The following is a 17,813-nucleotide window of genomic DNA, read 5'->3' as shown; positions in this document are numbered from 1 at the left end:
CAGTGCTTCCCTTTCGTGCCCCTCGACTCTTATAACTGCCATCTGGTTTCTGTACAAATTATAAATAGCCTTTCGATCCCTGTATTTTACCCCTTACCCCTTCAGAACTGCAAAGAGAGTACTGCAGTCAGCATTGTCACAAGCTTTCTCTAAGTCTACAAATGCTAGGAACGTAGGTTTGCCGTTCCGTAACCTATCTTCTAATGTAAGTTGTAGGGTCAGTACTGCCTCGCGTGTTGTCCTCTAGCCATTGCTGATCAGCCATTTTGCACTACATTTTTGAGACGTTTGTGTTCCGCTTCACCTGCTTCATTTAATGCAGTTTTATATTTTCTCCTTTCATCCATTAAATTCAATATCTCTTCTGTTACCCAAGGATTTTCACTAGCCCTCATCTTTTTTACCCACTTCATCCTGTGCTGTCCGTTCTTGTTCTACTGTATCTCTTTCCGCTGTTCTTGTCAATCGTTCCCTAATGCTCTCTCTGAAACTCTCTACAGCCTCTGGTTCTTGCAGTTCATCCAGGTCCCACCTCCTTAAATGGCTGCCTTTTTGCAATTTCTTCAGTTTTAGCCTACAGTTCATAGCCAATTAATTGTGATCAGAGTCGACATCTGCCACTGCAAATGTCTTAAATTCGAAATATGTTTCCTTAATCTCCGTCTTATAATTATGCAGTTCACCTGCTTAGCTGGTTGGTGACGTGCTTGTCTCCCACGCAAATGGGCCCGGGTGCGATTCCCGGCCTGGTTTGGGATTATTTTCCAATCGTGGACTGTCCTCATTATCATTTCATCCTCATCACGGGCGCGCAAGTCGCCCAATGTGTCGTCGAATGAAATAAGACTTGCACTTGGCGGCCGAACTTTCCTGAATGGGGCCTCTCGCCCAACGACGCCATACACTCATTACCATTTTACCATTATGTAATCTATCTGAAATCTTCCAGTGTCTCCATGCCTCTTCCACTTATACAACTTTCTTTCATGATTTTTAAGGCAAGTGTTAGCTATGATTTATTTATGCTCTGTGTAAAATTCTACCAGGCAGCTTCCTCTTTCATTCCTTACTCCCAGTCCATATTCACCTACTACTTTTCCTTCTCTTGCTTTTCATACTATCGAATTGCAGTCGCTCGTGACTATTAAATTTTCGTCTCCCTTAACTGTTTCTTTCATCACATCATACATTTCTTCAACCATTTTCATCATCTGCGGAGCCATGTGGTACTTAAACTTGTACTGCCGTGGTAGGCGTGGGCTTCGTGTCTATATTTGCTAGAATAATGCGTTCACTAAGCTGATCGTAGTAGCTCATCCGTGTTCTTATTTTTTTTACTCATTATTAAACCTACTCTTGCATTGCTCTTATTTGATTTTTTTGTTTATTCGTCTAACCATCTTGTTCATCCTGCCACCGAACCTCTCTAATACCCACTATATATAACACTAACCTATCCACGTCCATTTTTAAATTTTCTAACCTACCTGCCCGTTTAAGGGATCTGAGATTCCATGCTCCGATCCGTAGAATGTCGGTTTTGTTTCTGCTGATAACGATGTCCACCAGAGTATTCCCCGCCCGGAGATCCGAATGGGGGAGACTATTTTACCTTCGGAATATTTTACCCAAGAGGACAACATCATCATTTAACCATACAGTAAAGCTGCATGCCCTCGAGAAAAATTACGGCTAAGGTTTATCCTTGCTTTCAGCCTCTCGGAGTACCAGCACAGCAAGGCCGTTTTGGTTGATGTTACGAGACCAAATCAGTCAATCATCCAGACATTTGCCGCTCAAACTACAGAAAAGGCTGCTATCTCTCTTCAGGAACCACATGTTTGTCTGACCTCTCAACAGACAGCCCTCCGTTGTGCTTGCACCCATGCTACGGCTATCTGTAAAAAAGAAAAAAAGGTGGGCTCGAATTAAAAACGCGGTAAGACAAGTATGCACTCTGTCGGCACTACTGTTCAGTTTGTGCACCGAAGAAGTAATGACGGAAATAAAAGAAAGGTTTAAGTGTTGGAATAAAATTCTGGTCAAAGCATATCAGTGATAAGATTCGCTGTTCACATTTCTATCCTCAGTGAAGATGAAGAGGAATTACAATACCTGTTGAATGGAATAAGCACCTTAATTAGTACAGAGTACAGATTAAGAGTAAACTGAAGAAAGTCGAAAGTAATGAAAAGCTGCCAAAATCAGAATAACGGGTAACAAATACCAAAATTGGTGATCACAAAGTGGACGAAGAAAAGGAATTCTGCTACCTTATTAGCAAAGTAACCCTTGACGGACAAAGCACGGAAGACAAGAAACAGACTAGCACAGTCAAAGAGGACATTCATGACCAACAGAAGTCAAACATAGGCCTTAATTTGAACGTTGTATTCCTTAAACATCGTTGGTAGCGAACCACGGACTGTAGAAAACCAGAAAAGAAGGAAATCGAAGCGTTTAAGATGGGGTACTGCAAAAGAATGCTGAAAATTAGGTAGACTGATAAGATAAGTCATGAGAAGGTTCTCCTTGGAATCGGCGAAGAGAGGAGCATATAGAAAACACTGTCGAGAAGAAGGGACATCAGAGAGTAATTTTCATGGTACTAGAGAGAGCTGTAGAGGGTAAAAACTGTAGAAAAAGACAAATATACAGAGGTTGGAATGCAGCCAGCAAATAACTAATCATGTAGGTGGCTAGTGTTTCTTTGAGTTGAAGTGGTTGGCACGGGATGGAATTCATGGGCGGCCTCATGAAACGTGTCGGACGACTGGTGACTTAAAAAGTTCAGCGGACTAGACTTGATGTGCAGGAAAGTAGTGGTCACGTCAAAGGTTCATTTCCTCACGATCACTATCCTCTGTTAATGTCATCAACGTCAGTCTACATGTCGAACGGCCATTGTGAGTGCGACGACGTCCTACTGAAATCAAATGTTCCTCTGAAGAAATATTTCTTGTGTAATAGTAGCCAGCATGCCTAAGAATACTGAGGATTTCGTAGTGTTCTCTGTGGATAAGAAATGTGCGACTTGAAGACGTGCTAAGGTACTGGCCTCAAATTCGGTTGCTTTCCTTTTGTCTCTATTTCGCCTATAGGACTCCGGGATGATACCTTTGAAAGGGCTTGTGTCTTGTCTCTATGAAATCGTGGTCAGTGAGATGTTAGACGATTAACTTTCTTCTTTTTTCTACAAACGAAACTGATCCGATGATCAGGTTACATGTCAGGAAACATCATATACCAAAACGTGGTACACCATCTATTAAGTGAGAGTTGTAAATTTCATAAACGCACTTTCTTCGTATTAACGGCTCCGACTACGTAAAATATCCACTACTTCGACAATGTTGTTTCTGTTATTGCTGCTGAACAAGCCACATGGCAAGCTGTGTGGAGGCGAATCGTCTTTTGACAGCACCTCCCACATAATCTACACTTTGTATTCCATCCACTGACTCTACAGCTTTTTGAGGACACCGTAGCAACTCTTCAGATTTATTTCCTTGGACAACCGGGAAGCTATGGTGTTCTCTTTCGTTCAGTGGGGACATGTCACCCTCCCTCGTGAGTTTTAAATACGTTTCCAAAGCCTAGAAACAATTCTAACCTATCTTCCTTCCCATTTCTTGTTTCTGATACAAATAACGTTGCTTTGTAATGTGACAACAAGAAGTTAATTGGTAGACACCATTTATAGCATAACAGCTGCTAACTAACACGATATCAAAACAAACGACAAATTTGCCAGAGAATGAATTCACTTCGTCAGTTGAAAACGAAATGAGGTACCGTGTGGGAGGCCGAAGCCTTCGTATGTCAGAAACAATGAAATCAAGAAGCAGAACCCAAAGTGGGCAGTAAAATATCAGGGCCGGTAAACATGTGATATGATGGTGCCGCACAAAACCTTCACTAAACTGAAGTAGAAATCTTTATTTGTACTGAAAGCTGGCTAAAACCGGAGAGAAGTTATGACGAAGTTTTAGCAAGCACCTAACAACGTACAGAAAGGCTACTCTAATTCAGTTTGGGGTGGTGTACTTTTTGCTGGAAGAAATAATTTATCGAATAGGGAAATTTAAGTAGACAGTTGCTGTGAGTTAGTATGAGTAGAAGCTATACTGCACTATAATGAACAGCTCTGGTATTAGGAACATAAGAAGATATTTACGTAGTTTTGGAACGTTTTTAACATTTCCCTTTATCTTTTCGCTGATATGTCTACTTATTATGGTTCACTACACTGTCATTCTGTGGTTGTTTAGAGAGCTGGTGAATACATTTCAACATATATTTAACAGCAGATACGAGGGTTGTGCAGAAAGCAAGTTCCGATCGGTCGCTGAATGGAAACCACAGTGAAAATCAGAAACATTTTATTTGCAAGAGTTAGCCACACTTTCCAGGTTCTTCTCTACATAGTCGCCCCTCTGACGTACACATTTGTCGGAGCGTTATACCAAATAGTCGCCCCTCTGACGTAGACATTTGTCGGAGCGTTATACCAAATTTCCAACACCATCGTCATAGAAGGCAGCCGCCTGTGCTTTCCGATGATTCTCTACGCTGGTCTATAGTGTGTAGCCTGCGCCCAAATGTTTCTTCGTATCCAGCGTTTCGTGTGAATACTCGGGACCAGCCACTTAGGGCTGTATTGTGGGTGAACGAACACTTCCCATAGAAAAGGTGGCAGGAGCGTCTTCACTGCCCCTACAAAGTGCGGCTGAGAATTCCCATGAAGAAGGAAGTGCGTGGCAGTTGTGATAGGTTGGCTGCATTCAGTAAGGCGAAGCCTCTCAACGGGTCCTCGTACGCGGCGGGAGACATCGTTGTTCTAGGCACCTTTATTGGCTGACAGTGCGGTCGCAACTGAAAAGAGCATCTTGATGCGATCGACGGTCATACTTGAGACTCTACCCAAAACATCTATGCGTCATCGGGTTTTCACTGTGGTGTCCATTTCGTGACCGATCGGAACTTACTTTCTGGACAACCCTCCTATGTTTCTTTATCATACCATAACGTCAAGACGTGAACCTCAGCTGATTAAAAAAATACGCTTTGCTCTCTCTTTTCTCGATACTACGAGAAAGAAGCGTCTATCTGCACTGGACGGATCGCTTCCAGACATAGTGCATTTCAGTAGCATTAATGTGACCAGTTCTTTAACCAGAGGGTTACGCTCAATTTTACGTTGAGTGACTAAAGGAATATAAAAAAATTAGTAACGAGTTTGTACAGATTTACTAATTTACAATAAACGAAAGATAATTCCATTTTTATTCTGATTTTGTTAATACACTTTCATTGTGCATAGTAAGATAACCAATAAATGTCAAGACAATACAGGGTGAATCATTTAAAACTTGCACCGTTGATACTACGGAAACGGAAAGTGCTATTCGCGTGTGCGGTTTTCACAGAATGGATTTGCTACGGTCGCAGGTTTGAGTCCTGCCTCGGCCATGGATGTATGTGATGTCCTTAGGTTAGTTAGGTTTAGCTAGTCCTAAGTTCTAGGGGACTAATGACCTGAGAAATTGAATCCCATAGTGCTCAGAGGCATTTGAACCATTTTTTTGAACAGAATGGATTGGTAGCCAGGTGATTGTATCGTTAGCCAATCAGCAGATTGTAATGATACTTATGAAGTACATTTTTTACAGGCATACACTTTTCTAAATGGAACAACGCCTGTTGACATTAACAAACTAAAAGTAGGGTAAATTAGAATGTCAGTGGTATTAGCTGATAAATTCTTGTGCGAGTCATTTACGAGATATCATATTTTGAAAAGAGTCGATATCGATACTAGTTTCTGTCAGTCAACCTGCGCAGGAGCTAGGTACGACGTTGTTATAGCGTGACAATTATTGGACTATACGAAATAAAATAGTAATAACTTCTGAACGTAATGCGTTAGGAAGTTGAGACTACACGGTTGGCAGCGGGGCTCATTACGCGCTGTATGGTTTGGTTCAGCGACGTAGTTGACTTTCGTTGGGATGAGTTCGCCAATAAGCAAAACTGGTGCATTTGGGGGGGGGGGGGGCAGAGAATCCACATTTGACGATCGAGAAGTCTTTTCACCCTCGACGGGTGACAGCGTAGCGTACAATTTCCATTCACGGAACAATCTGTGAGATATTCCTTGATGGCACGGTGACATCTGAACGGTAAGTGAAGGTTTTGGAAGATAATTTCATCCCCATTACATGAAGTGATCCTTGTCTCGACAAGATCTTGTTCATGTAAGGCGAAGGTCGACCCGATTGTAGCAGGAGAGTGATGTCCTACAGGAGAGCTTTGGTGACCGCATTCTGGCTCTGGAGTACCCAGAGGCCACTGGCATGGGCCTCGTTTGGCCGTCATTTTCTCCGAATCTGAACACATGCGACTACTTTTTATGGGGCTGTATTAAAGACAAGCTGTACAGTAACAACACGAAAACCATTTCTGAGCTGAAAACAGCCGCTCAGGAGGTCATCGACAGCATCGATGCTCAAACACTTCAGCGGGTCAGCGAAATTTAGCTATTCGTCTGCGCCACAACATCGCCAATGTTGGCAGGTATATCAAACATGTCATAAGATAATCCGGATATCTGTAGTGACGGTTATATTTTGAATAAAGTGTGCGCACAACGAAGTTTTTAACTAATTTACGTTTTTTCATATAGTTTCAATAATTGTCAACGTGTATGTTTTCTTATAGTGTGCTTGTGTGCTCCTTGACGCATTGCAACTTGATAGTTAGTGTGTGACAATCCAAACAGTAGGTCTTCAGTGGACGATGGAATTTACCAGTGCAGAAAAAACCGACATGCTCATGGTTTATGGAGACTATTAGGAGAATGCTACTCGTTCTTGTATGGTGTATGGGGAAAGATATCCCAATACACGTCAACCATCTCGGCATTTATTGATCAACCTCTTTTACCAGTTTCGTGAAAGTGGTAATGCTGTTCCAGTTGTTACGCACGTTAGCAATCGCACGAAGAAGTGGCATGAGACAGGCAAATTACCCTATGCAGTTTCCATCGACATAGTTCCATCCCTGTCACGTCTCTCTCCATCAAGAGAAACATGGAAACGATTATGAGAATCATGTTACTTCCTGTACACGGGCTTTGAGACAGGATACTCCTGATGTGTCATGTGTCTTGTGCAGTGATGAAGTCACATCTACCAATCATGGCCAGGTAAACCGCCGATACGTACAATATTGAGCTGTAAACAATCCCCATTGGATTCTTCAGTTGAAACGTCAGCTACCGTGGAGTGTAAACATGTGGTGTCGGATAGTGAACCATCAGCACACAGGCCAATTTTTCATATACGGAACAGTGAACACGCACAAGTATTGAAGCCTTTTAACAGACCATCTTCCACGGATGCTAGAAGACGTTCCGCTGCAAACTAGGAGGAACTTGTGGTACCAATATGATGGCTGCTGAGGCCATACCGCACGAAGTACTAGTCCTGATGATATGTGACGTCATATTACTGCAGGCTGATATAACATCTCCACCGAAATGCTAGCAAGTGTCCAGCAGTTGTTCCATAACGGAGTGAAATCGTGTATTGACGTTGCCGGTTGACATTCTGAACACAAACTATGATGGTCAGTTATCTCGTTACTGGACAGAATCCACATAACTAGTGTATGCAATTGTCTTCTACCACATCTATTGCACAAATTTCGGCGTGGGAACACTCAAATACCGTATCCCGTAAACTACTACAACTAGAACCGTGCAACAAACACCACTGACATTCTGATTTACCCTATGTTTAGTTTGCTAATATGAATAGACATTGTTCCATTTAAAAAGAGTTACGTTAGCACAAAAAATATACTTTTAAAGTGTTATTACCATCAGTTGAATGGCTAAGCAGGACGAAATAGCCATGCTGTTATAGGCGCTACAGTCTGGAACCGCGCGACCGCTACGGTCGCAGGATCGAATCCTGTCTCGGGCATGGATGTGTGTGGTGTCCTTAGGTTAGTTAGGTTTAACTAGTTCTAAGTTCTATGGGACTGATGACCACAGCAGTTAAGTCCCATAGTGCTCAGAGCCATTTGAACCAGTTTTTGACTGGTTAACAATACGAGTCTGTGGCTGCCAATCCGTTCTGCGAAACTGTATATGAACAGGAATTCACATTTCCGCAATTTTGCTTTGCAAGTTTTAGGTGATTCATCCAGTGAATGGCACATTTTTTTATCACTCACTTTCAATGTTCCTGTGAAATCACAATCTGCAACCTTCGATTTCAATAAAAACAGTCCACGAAACGGAACACTATTAAAATACAAATGTGTGAATAACCTTCTACCTTGCGCGAACCGACAAGTACAATCGGGAACTGAGCGGAACAAATCACATGCTTGTGATACTTACACCAATTGTTTCTCAAACACTGTGTAGCGTAATAAAGTGTAAAATGTTACACGACAACCGAACTGGTTATTGGTGCCTTTTGCCGATCTTTCTCCTCCTCCCCCCCCCCCCCTCCCCATCTCCCCCCCCCCCATTTATACGATACCGCTGCTGTAAGATTCAAGAAAATTTTAGTCCCATTCCAAATAGGTAGCCGACTCAGACTCATACAGTAAAAGTTTGTTGAGGTGTCGATCCACCCTCGACATTTTGGCGATAATACATGATTAAAATCGTACGAAAACGTATTAAATGCTTTCTCCAAACATTATTTTGAGCAATTAGTTCAGGAGGGGGCAACATGTATAAATGGTTGCAATAACATTCTACGTGTCACAGCGACGGACAATCCGAAGGAAATAAAGAGCATGATGGACACAGAGCTAGTAATCACAAGGTTGTTGTACCGACACTGACAAACCGAAACTTACAAATGCACGAAGAATCAGTGTAAAACATAATATTTAAAAGCAGATCAAAATTCGGTGGACGTCTTCCTAAGAGATAGCCAACATTCATTCCATACTAACTATTTAAGTATACACCAAAAGCGGCACAAATGCAGAAAAATTATGTTGGAGGAAGTTAAGTTTTATGCCAAGTAAATAAGAAAGAGACGAAACTGATACTATATGGTATACAAAAGAGGTAGGGACAATACTGTATAGGCAGCAAAAAAAAAGTACGCAAAACCTCGAAGATTGGCAACGGTTTACAGATACTCGAAAATCGATGCAGACATGAGTTCGAGATGCTTATAATAGTTTCTGTCTTTAAATTGACCCCAAATCCAGAGATGTTCTGATCACGATAATGTATATCACCGGCAAGACGCACACACTGGTGAGCAAAACTTAAGGACGAAATTAACTTTCACATGCAGTGTCCCTGCCAACTAATATAGAGCGTTGGACCAACATAGATAGAACAGTTACACTATAGCACAGAAGATAACCGAAAGAAATATGTAATGCGAAGAACAGAAATGACTTATTTAAGACAACAATTACTCGGATTCGTCGCGATTTTTATGGTCCGCTGGACATTACAAAAGGCGAGACATAGTTCTTAATGTAATGTGTGAACACCACAGATGACAGCGCATGCTCTGAAACTCGCTGTCATGCTGGCAATAAGTTTGGTAGGAAGTTCTTGTGGCGGGGCGATCCAGTGCACCGGAAGCATGGTTGACAAATGCTGGAAGTCATTTGTTCAAATAGTTCAGATGGCTCTGAGCACTACGAGACTTAACATCTGAGGTCATCAGTCCCCTAGAACTTAGAGCTACTTAAATCTAACTAACTTAAGGACAACACTCACATTCATGCTCGAGGCACGATTCGAACCTGCGACCGTAGCAGTCTCGCGGTTCCGGACTGAAGCGCCTAGTACCGCTGGGCCACCGCGGCCGGCGAAGTCATTGGTGCATGTGGATACACTGCAATATTTCTCCTCAACGCACTCCACACTTACTGGATGACATTTAACGCTCTGACTGCCATGGGGCCATCGGCGGTCACATGAGGCGACAATGCTCTCGCATGAGTGAACCGTGTTCAAAAACTTTGTCAGTGCGGCCACGCAACATTATGTCTCCACACAGCATGACACCTCGAGCACAAAAATGATCAAGTTCTACAATGCTCGACGTACCATCAAATGGCGAGAGGTAGGAACACGTATTGCACTCAAGAATACTGTCGAACGAGATCGTGTTCGTGGTTCAGACGTAAAGGTGTCGGGACGGATAATTTTGCATGTCGTCCAAATCTCTGAACACGATACACTCACCAAACACGTAATTTTTAACACTGTGTTTCTCCTCCATGTGCGTCTTTTCGGGGGTTCATTCGACGCTGACTTCCTCCTTATCGATGTTGGACCGCAGGTGTAGGTGTAGGAGCTCATGGAAAGGGAGGATGTTTGGCGAATGGGCTTAAGCCTTATCGAGCATACACTATGTGATCAAAAGTATCCAGACACCTGGCTTAAAATGACTTACAAGTTCGGGGCGCCCTCCATTGGTAATGATAGAATTGAATATGGTGTTGGCCAACCCTTAGCTTGAAGACAGCTTCCACTCTCTCAGGCATACGTCCAATCAGCGCCTGGAAGGTTTCTTGGGGAATGGCAGCCCACTCTTCACGGAGTGCTGAACTGAGAAGAGGTATCGATGTCGGTTGGTGAGACTTGGCACGAAGCCGTAGTTCCAAAACATCCCAACGGTATCTCAGGACTCTGTGCAGGGCAGTCCATTACAGGGATGTTATGTAACCACTCCGCCCCAGGCCGAGCATTATGAACAGGTGCTCGATCGTGTTGAAAGATGCAATCGCCATCCCCGAATTGCTCTTCAACAGTGGGAAGCAAGAAGGTGCTTAAAACATCAATGTAGGCCTGTGTTGTGATAGTGCCAAGCTAAACAACAAGGGGTACCAGCCCCGTCCATTAAAACCCAACCACACCATAACACCACCGCCTCCGAATTTTACTGTTGGCACTACACACGCTGGCATTCACCATACCCACACCCTGCCATCGGATCGTCACATTGTGTACCGTGATTCGTAACTCCACACAATGTTTTTCAGCTGTTGAATCTTCCAATGTTTACGCTCCTTACACCAAGCGAGGCGTCGTTTGGCATTTACCGGCGTGATGTGTGGCGTATGAGCAGAGGCTCGACCATGAAATCCGAGTTTTCTCACCTCCCGACTAACTGTCAAAGTACTTGCAGTGGATTCTGATGCCGTTTGGAATTGATGTGTGATGGTCTGGATAGATGTCTGCTTATTAAACATTAAAAACCTCTTCAACTGTCGGCCGTCTCTGTCAGTCAACAAACAAGGTCGGCCTGTACGCTTTTGTGCTGTACGTATCCCTTCACGTTTCTACTTCACTGTCCCATCGGAAGCAGTGGACCTACGGATGCTTAGGAGTGCGGAAATGTCGCGTACAGACATATGACAAAAAGTGACACCCACTTACCTGACCACGTTCGAAGTCTGTGAGTTCCGCGGAGCGCTGCATTCTGCTCTCTGGCGATGTCTAATGACTACCGAGGTCGCTGATATGGAGTACCTAGCAGTGTGTGGCAGCACAATGCACCTAATATGAAAAACGTATGGTTTTCGGGGTGTCCGGATACTTTTGATCACATAGTGTATGTGGGATGCGTTGGGGAGACATATTGCCTCACGCCCACATGCACCAATGATCGTCCAGCAGCCGTCAGCTGCATTGTTGGAGGAATGGAACGCCCTGCTAGAAGAACTCCTTTTCAATCTTGTGGTTATCATGGAGGCATGTTGCAGAGCATGCACTGTCCATGGTGATCACACAACCCACTAAGAACAATGTCTCGCCGTCTGTAATGTTCAGTGGACCATCATAATTTGCGGCGCCCTCAGTGTAATTATTTTATTTCAATAAAATTGTACTTTCTGTTCCTCTCATTGCATAATCCTTTCACTTACCTTCTGTATTGTATTAAACTGAATTTTACTATAGCAGTTCTTTCTATGTATGGTCCTAGTTTCATCGAGCTATGACATTTAGCAATGGCACACCATGTGAATGATACTTGCACCCTTAAGTGTTGCACTCCAGTGTACACAACTTTTACTGTCTCATAGTAATGGTAATATTACTGCAGATGGTTCCATTAAAGAGTATTTAGTAAAGGATATTTTTAGAAATTCTTTCAACAAAAAGGATGGAGTAAATATTCCGTAACTGGAATCGAGAACAGATGCGAACATGAGTAATTTGCAAGTAAATACTCCCTGTTTCGGAAAGCAACTGAAGCCTTTCAGTTAAGGGACACTCTCAGTCCAAACTGTGCATAAATTAGGTTTGTTTTGGTGTACGCTAATTAAATAGCTCAGTTTTCGCCAATCGAGTACAGCAGGTCACTCGACGAAAAATCCGTACCTCGAGACTGGGAATTTGCTCAGGTCCACCATTTGAATAGAAAGGAATTGGAAGTAATCAGCTGACTTATAAACTCATTATAATGACGTCAATTTGTTTTAAAATTTTAAGACATGTACTGTGTTTCAATATTATAGAGCACCTCGAAGATAACTATCTATTGGCGGATAATCAGCACTGGTTCAGGAATTATAGTTCTTGTGAAGCAAAACTGGTTCTGTTCCCACGCAAAATAACAAATAGCATTGAGAGGGGATCTCAAGTCATCTAGAGAAACGAATTTTGTGTGTGTGGTTCACCAAGAAAGCGTTGTAGACCCTCTACCTTTTTTAATCTACAAGGGCGTGCTGGAAAGTAATACGGTCGCAGTCTTTATTTGAAATTTCTTAGAGCATTTGAAATAAAACAAACGTTATTAACATTCTACATGTATAGCCTCCATGTCTACATATTTGCAGCCTACTGGCGATAGAGCCCTCTGAATTGTACAGTGTAACATGACGGTGTGCAGCGGACTATGTCGGTGAATGAGAACAGTGTGCAGTAATCGAGTTTCGAATTCTAAGAGTTCGTCCGCACATGCAGTACTCACTCCTTCACCATGACAAAGCCAGAACACAAACGAGCTCTTCGACATCTGCATCGATTCGACGCCTTGGGTTCTCTACCAACGATTATCTTCCATGCACTACTGACGATCCCATTCGGTTTTCATGTTTCCTAAACTGATAACAGTAAACTGGAACTGCTAATACGTACAGAATTAATACACTGCAAGAGCGAAACATAATCACACACTTTTAATAAATTTATCACACACAAAATACGTAATTTTGACTGTTGTGCCAAAGTGCTGTCAAAACTGAAATCTAACAGACATTTTTACTTACGCTGCTCTAACAGCCCCTGTAAAGAGCTGCCTATCAAATAGTCTTTCAAACATCATGCAGAAACCTGTTCAAGGAATTTATTAAAGAATGTCTTGGCTGTAACTCGTCTAGGGGTTGAACCGCACATGTCGCATAATACGCCCTAAATTAGACACCTGTGACCCTTTGGTCAAATTTTCTGGCTGATGGCAAGTTTGCAAAATAGTATGAACTATTCAAAGTTACTATAACATAAAAACAGTAATAATACTATCGGAAGCTAAATTAACGACCCGTAAATGATGTACCGGTAGGCCAAACAGTTGAAATTTTGTTACAATAATGTTTATTCAAAAAGCAAACTAATAGCGAAAGTGGTCGTGTTTAGACTAACTGTTACACTCTAGCGCATATCCATTTGACACAGTTCAATCATTCACAATCTCATCTCAAAACACAAGTCCAATACTCCACCTCGTTATTTACACGAAATGTTATAGTTCACACCAGGCGCGTGGCTGCTCATCGCTCAGAGACTAAGTACCGCCATACCACACAACGCGAAATTTTCTAAATCGTTTCACTTCCTAGCTACCTAAAGATGGACGGTCCGCTTTCGCGTCTCAATCCGAAGTGTATCCTTTGGTGTCTATGCCAGAACTGTACACTTTCGCATCCGCATCAGCGCTGTCTCTCTGCCCGTCCCCAGCCGCGTTTCCCGCGCGCCGAATATCATCGCTCAACCGACTAGGGCAGTTCCCTTTCCTGAAGCCATCCATCTGATTGGCTACAGCTTATTCTACTTTATTTTGCATTTTAACATATTTAAATAATTAAAGCTTGACCACTTTCATGATATAAATAAAATAACAATCACATCCATTACATAATAAACGTTAAATTCGGCTACATAAAACCAATACAAATTCCTTCTTAACTTTGAATGTAACGGCCAGTAGCCTTGCACCAATGCGCTTTCTGATAAATAAAAAAATAAAGTACAAAAGGAACTATTATGCACTAAACTTTACAACTAATATTCTGTTACCTAATGATTCAGTAAGGTGTACCGAGCGAGGTGAGGCAGTGGTTAGCACACTGGACTCGTATTCAGGAGGACGACGGTTCGATCCCGCATCCGGCCATTCTGACTTTAAAATTACTATATCTTTTAAACAAATAAAGTTACAGAGTTGACACACAACATTTGCTATTTTAATGATGCGCTTCTATATGGATTGTCGATACTTAAGATCGACCACAGCGTTAAGATTTTAGCATTAAGCTTATTGTTACAAAACTTGTTAATTTCACTTTAACAGTAAATCCTAAACTATTATTGATATGATCAATATTCATGTTTTGTTGGGAATACCACGAAATTTTATGGAGTTTGGTGGATTAAAATCACTGTGGCTTCATTCCTTGAATTACTACAGAATTAAATAGTTTTCCTAAATACGTAAATGAGAGCGAAATGCTCGTTAACTCACACATCTCCTCTTCATAGCAAGTTTGCGTGCCATATATGTTATGAAGTATCACCCAAATTTACAAGACACAAATTTAAAATACAAGAACATAAATATCCTAAGCGCCAGATCAATAGTGTAAATTATTTGTAGTAGTGTTGATGCGGCATGCTTTGGATTTAAAGAAAGTTATATCTATCATAAATTTTGAATTGCATCATATTAATTAAATGCGAAATAAAACTATACATGTATCAAAATCGACTGTCTATTGAAATGCCGCAGAAATTTCAGGGCCACTGCGCTCACTTTCACACAGCCTTTTCGTCACAACGAAGTCCCCAGAAGCGCTCCACAGATTCAGAGTCGAGTACCCCGCCGAAATTCTGTACGGTTCTGCATTCCATCACAATCGTTTTGCGGGAACAAATCTGTTGAAATTCGAATCAAGTGTAGATACCAGAAAACAAACGCTTTCCGGAACTACCCAGGATCTGCACTGAACACTTCCCCCTGTGAAATCGATACAAACAGATCCGAACTACACAGTAAACAATTGATTTACAGCGTTTGCAAGATGCTCGTAAATTCTTTAATGATTCTGAAACGTTATTCAAGTCCCACTAGAGACTTACATCTCGTGACAGGTTCCCAATGGACTTCAACGGCAAATTAATATATTCTTTAAATTTAAATAACTATCTTAGACTCAAAACTAACAATAAATATGAACAAATCTCACCCCTAGTTTAATTCCATGTGGTGAAGCTGCGTACACAAATCGATACTACATACTGCAATAAATTATTCCCCCAAAATATTCTCATATAAGTAGATAAACATTCATCTGTCTTGCTAGGTAAGCATTATTAATTTTCATTCTCCAAATTTCTTCGACATCCATGCTCCCAAATTGGCGACTGCACGTCGCTCGTCCAACAGCGGCCTACTGCAGACCGACACTTAAAAGACACCAAATACAAATCCACATCGAGAGAGAGGCCCTGTAATGTGGCACTCGCGGTATATACGCTGAAATTAAATGTAAATAATATGTCTTTTGTAGTGGGCGTCGCTCTACTGCAGTGTCACACATGACGAATAAATAGGAAAACAGTAGAACGTCTGTGTACGGCATGTTTTTACCTACACTGTCGCTTGGCTGAATGTATATAAGGCTCTGTGGTATCATTCAAACATAGCCAAATTGTCACGCTAGCTGTGTGTCTCTAACAAAGTTGACGTATGTCGTCACCTCGGTGGCGGTTAAATCGATTTCGCCCCCGGGTGGGCTCGAACCACCAACCTTTCGGTTAACAGCCGAACGCGCTAGCCGATTGCGACATGGACGCCTTGACTTTCACTCACTTCTGCTCTTTATGTCAATGGAATTCGTATACCTTCTGCAGGAATCTCGCAGAATGGTAGCATCTGATAACGCCTGTTCACATGGATCGCGTGCATGCACACTGTAGCGAGGCTCATAAACGAATGACATCGCCAAGCATGATATTATACTACAAAAGGCATACAAACCACTGTTCTGCCTATGCATTCAGAAAACCTCTGAGGCAAGTAGAAAGCATTCAGAAAACCTCTGAGGCAAGTAGAATACTTGTCATTGGTTGTAGAACATCCCTTTCATTCAGTGTGCTGCCATGTGTTTGTTGCTGCTCGAGATAGCTGTGCTCCTTGCAGGAAAGTTAAAAAAATGAATGCCTTCTGTGAGGGTCGAACTCACGACTCCTGGTTTACGAGACCATCCAAAAAGTCGAGCTCAACATATACATACACATAAATAAATCCCTTATATACCCCGAAATACCTAATTCATCCGCATACTGTGCACTGATTTTTGACTTGATACTGTTCACCAAATAACTAAGCTCTCCAACCTCCTCGCACCCAAATGCGCGTCTAAACTATCTCTTCATAACTGCGCAGAACTTGTGCCAAAATAAAAATATAAAAAAATTCCTTGTGCGACGAAACAACGAACGAGCAACATTAAACCCTGAAATAAAATTTTGCAAATTACCCCTCCAAATAATCTTATAATCTAAACACAGATACACTTATTTCTTAGCCAACTTTCCCCTTATCAATGTACAGTCTCTATTCTGTCACATTTCTTAATCCTAGAAGTCTTCCTGTAACACGGTATTTGAGTCGGTAGGCGTTAGGACGTGCACATTCTGCCACTGCAAATGGCCCATAGTACAGCACAAAGAACTTTTTTATTTCTCCATCTATTTCCCTGGACTTTTCTTTCACACGTACTAGGACTTTGTTTCCTATTTTGTATTTAATTGGTTTGTACCGCCCATCATGCCGTTTCTTCCTTTCCGCAGCCAACTTCTCCATACGGGATTTTCCCGCCTGCTCCCTCTCAGCGGCCGACTCACCTAGGCGCTGCGGGAACTCCACAATTTCCGTTAATAGAAATTTAGGTTTCACTCCCGTCATCACCTCCAAGGGCGAATATCCAATTACGTTATTTGTCATGCTGTTTAGAAGGTCCTAAAATGAATGTACGTGTTCCACCCACTTTGAGTGTCTGTCGCTCGCGGAAGTCCGACACAGTCGTACAACTTCTCGCATATACCGCTCACAAGGGTTACTCGACGGAATGTAGACGAATATTTTAATGTCTTTTATATCCTGGTCGTTCATAAATTTGTTCCAAAAGTTTGATGTAAACTGAGATCCGTTGTCAGATAACTGGTTTGATTACATTTTTAAAGAAATCCTTTTCTAATTTGGCTATCGGTGTCTTGCTGTTGGCTTTCCGTATCGGATAAAGTTTAATAAATTTAGAAAAGAGGCCCACAACAACAAATATGTACTTCATACCGCCACGTCCTGTGGGCAGTGAGCCAAAATTGTCAATCGCCAGTAATTTTTCTAGCTTGGTCGGTATTATATTTTACATTTCACCTTGTTTAGTTGTAGTGCAACATTTTACTCGCTGACATCGACCACACGTAGCCAGATGCGTACGTACTCGTCTGGCAAGGTTATTAATGTGGATGTATTGCTCTATAAGTTCCGTGCACTTCTGGGCCCCGTAGTGGCCGTAACTGACATGAC

The 17,813-nt window shown here is 42.1% G+C and overlaps 1 non-coding gene across 1 annotated transcript; it reads right to left on the bottom strand.

Moving 5' to 3' along the window:
* Positions 1-16,001: 16,001 nt before the first annotated feature.
* On the bottom strand, positions 16,002-16,075 carry Trnan-guu (transfer RNA asparagine (anticodon GUU)). The gene has a single exon. It is a non-coding gene; the product is annotated as a tRNA-Asn (tRNA).
* Between the last annotated feature and the right edge of the window lie 1,738 nt (positions 16,076-17,813).

This window comes from Schistocerca gregaria, chromosome 1 (genome assembly GCF_023897955.1).
Source record: "Schistocerca gregaria isolate iqSchGreg1 chromosome 1, iqSchGreg1.2, whole genome shotgun sequence".
NCBI classification, from domain to species: Eukaryota; Metazoa; Arthropoda; class Insecta; order Orthoptera; family Acrididae; genus Schistocerca; species Schistocerca gregaria.
Note: the sequence above shows the minus strand (reverse complement) of the source record. Positions and strands in the feature narration are given on the sequence as shown.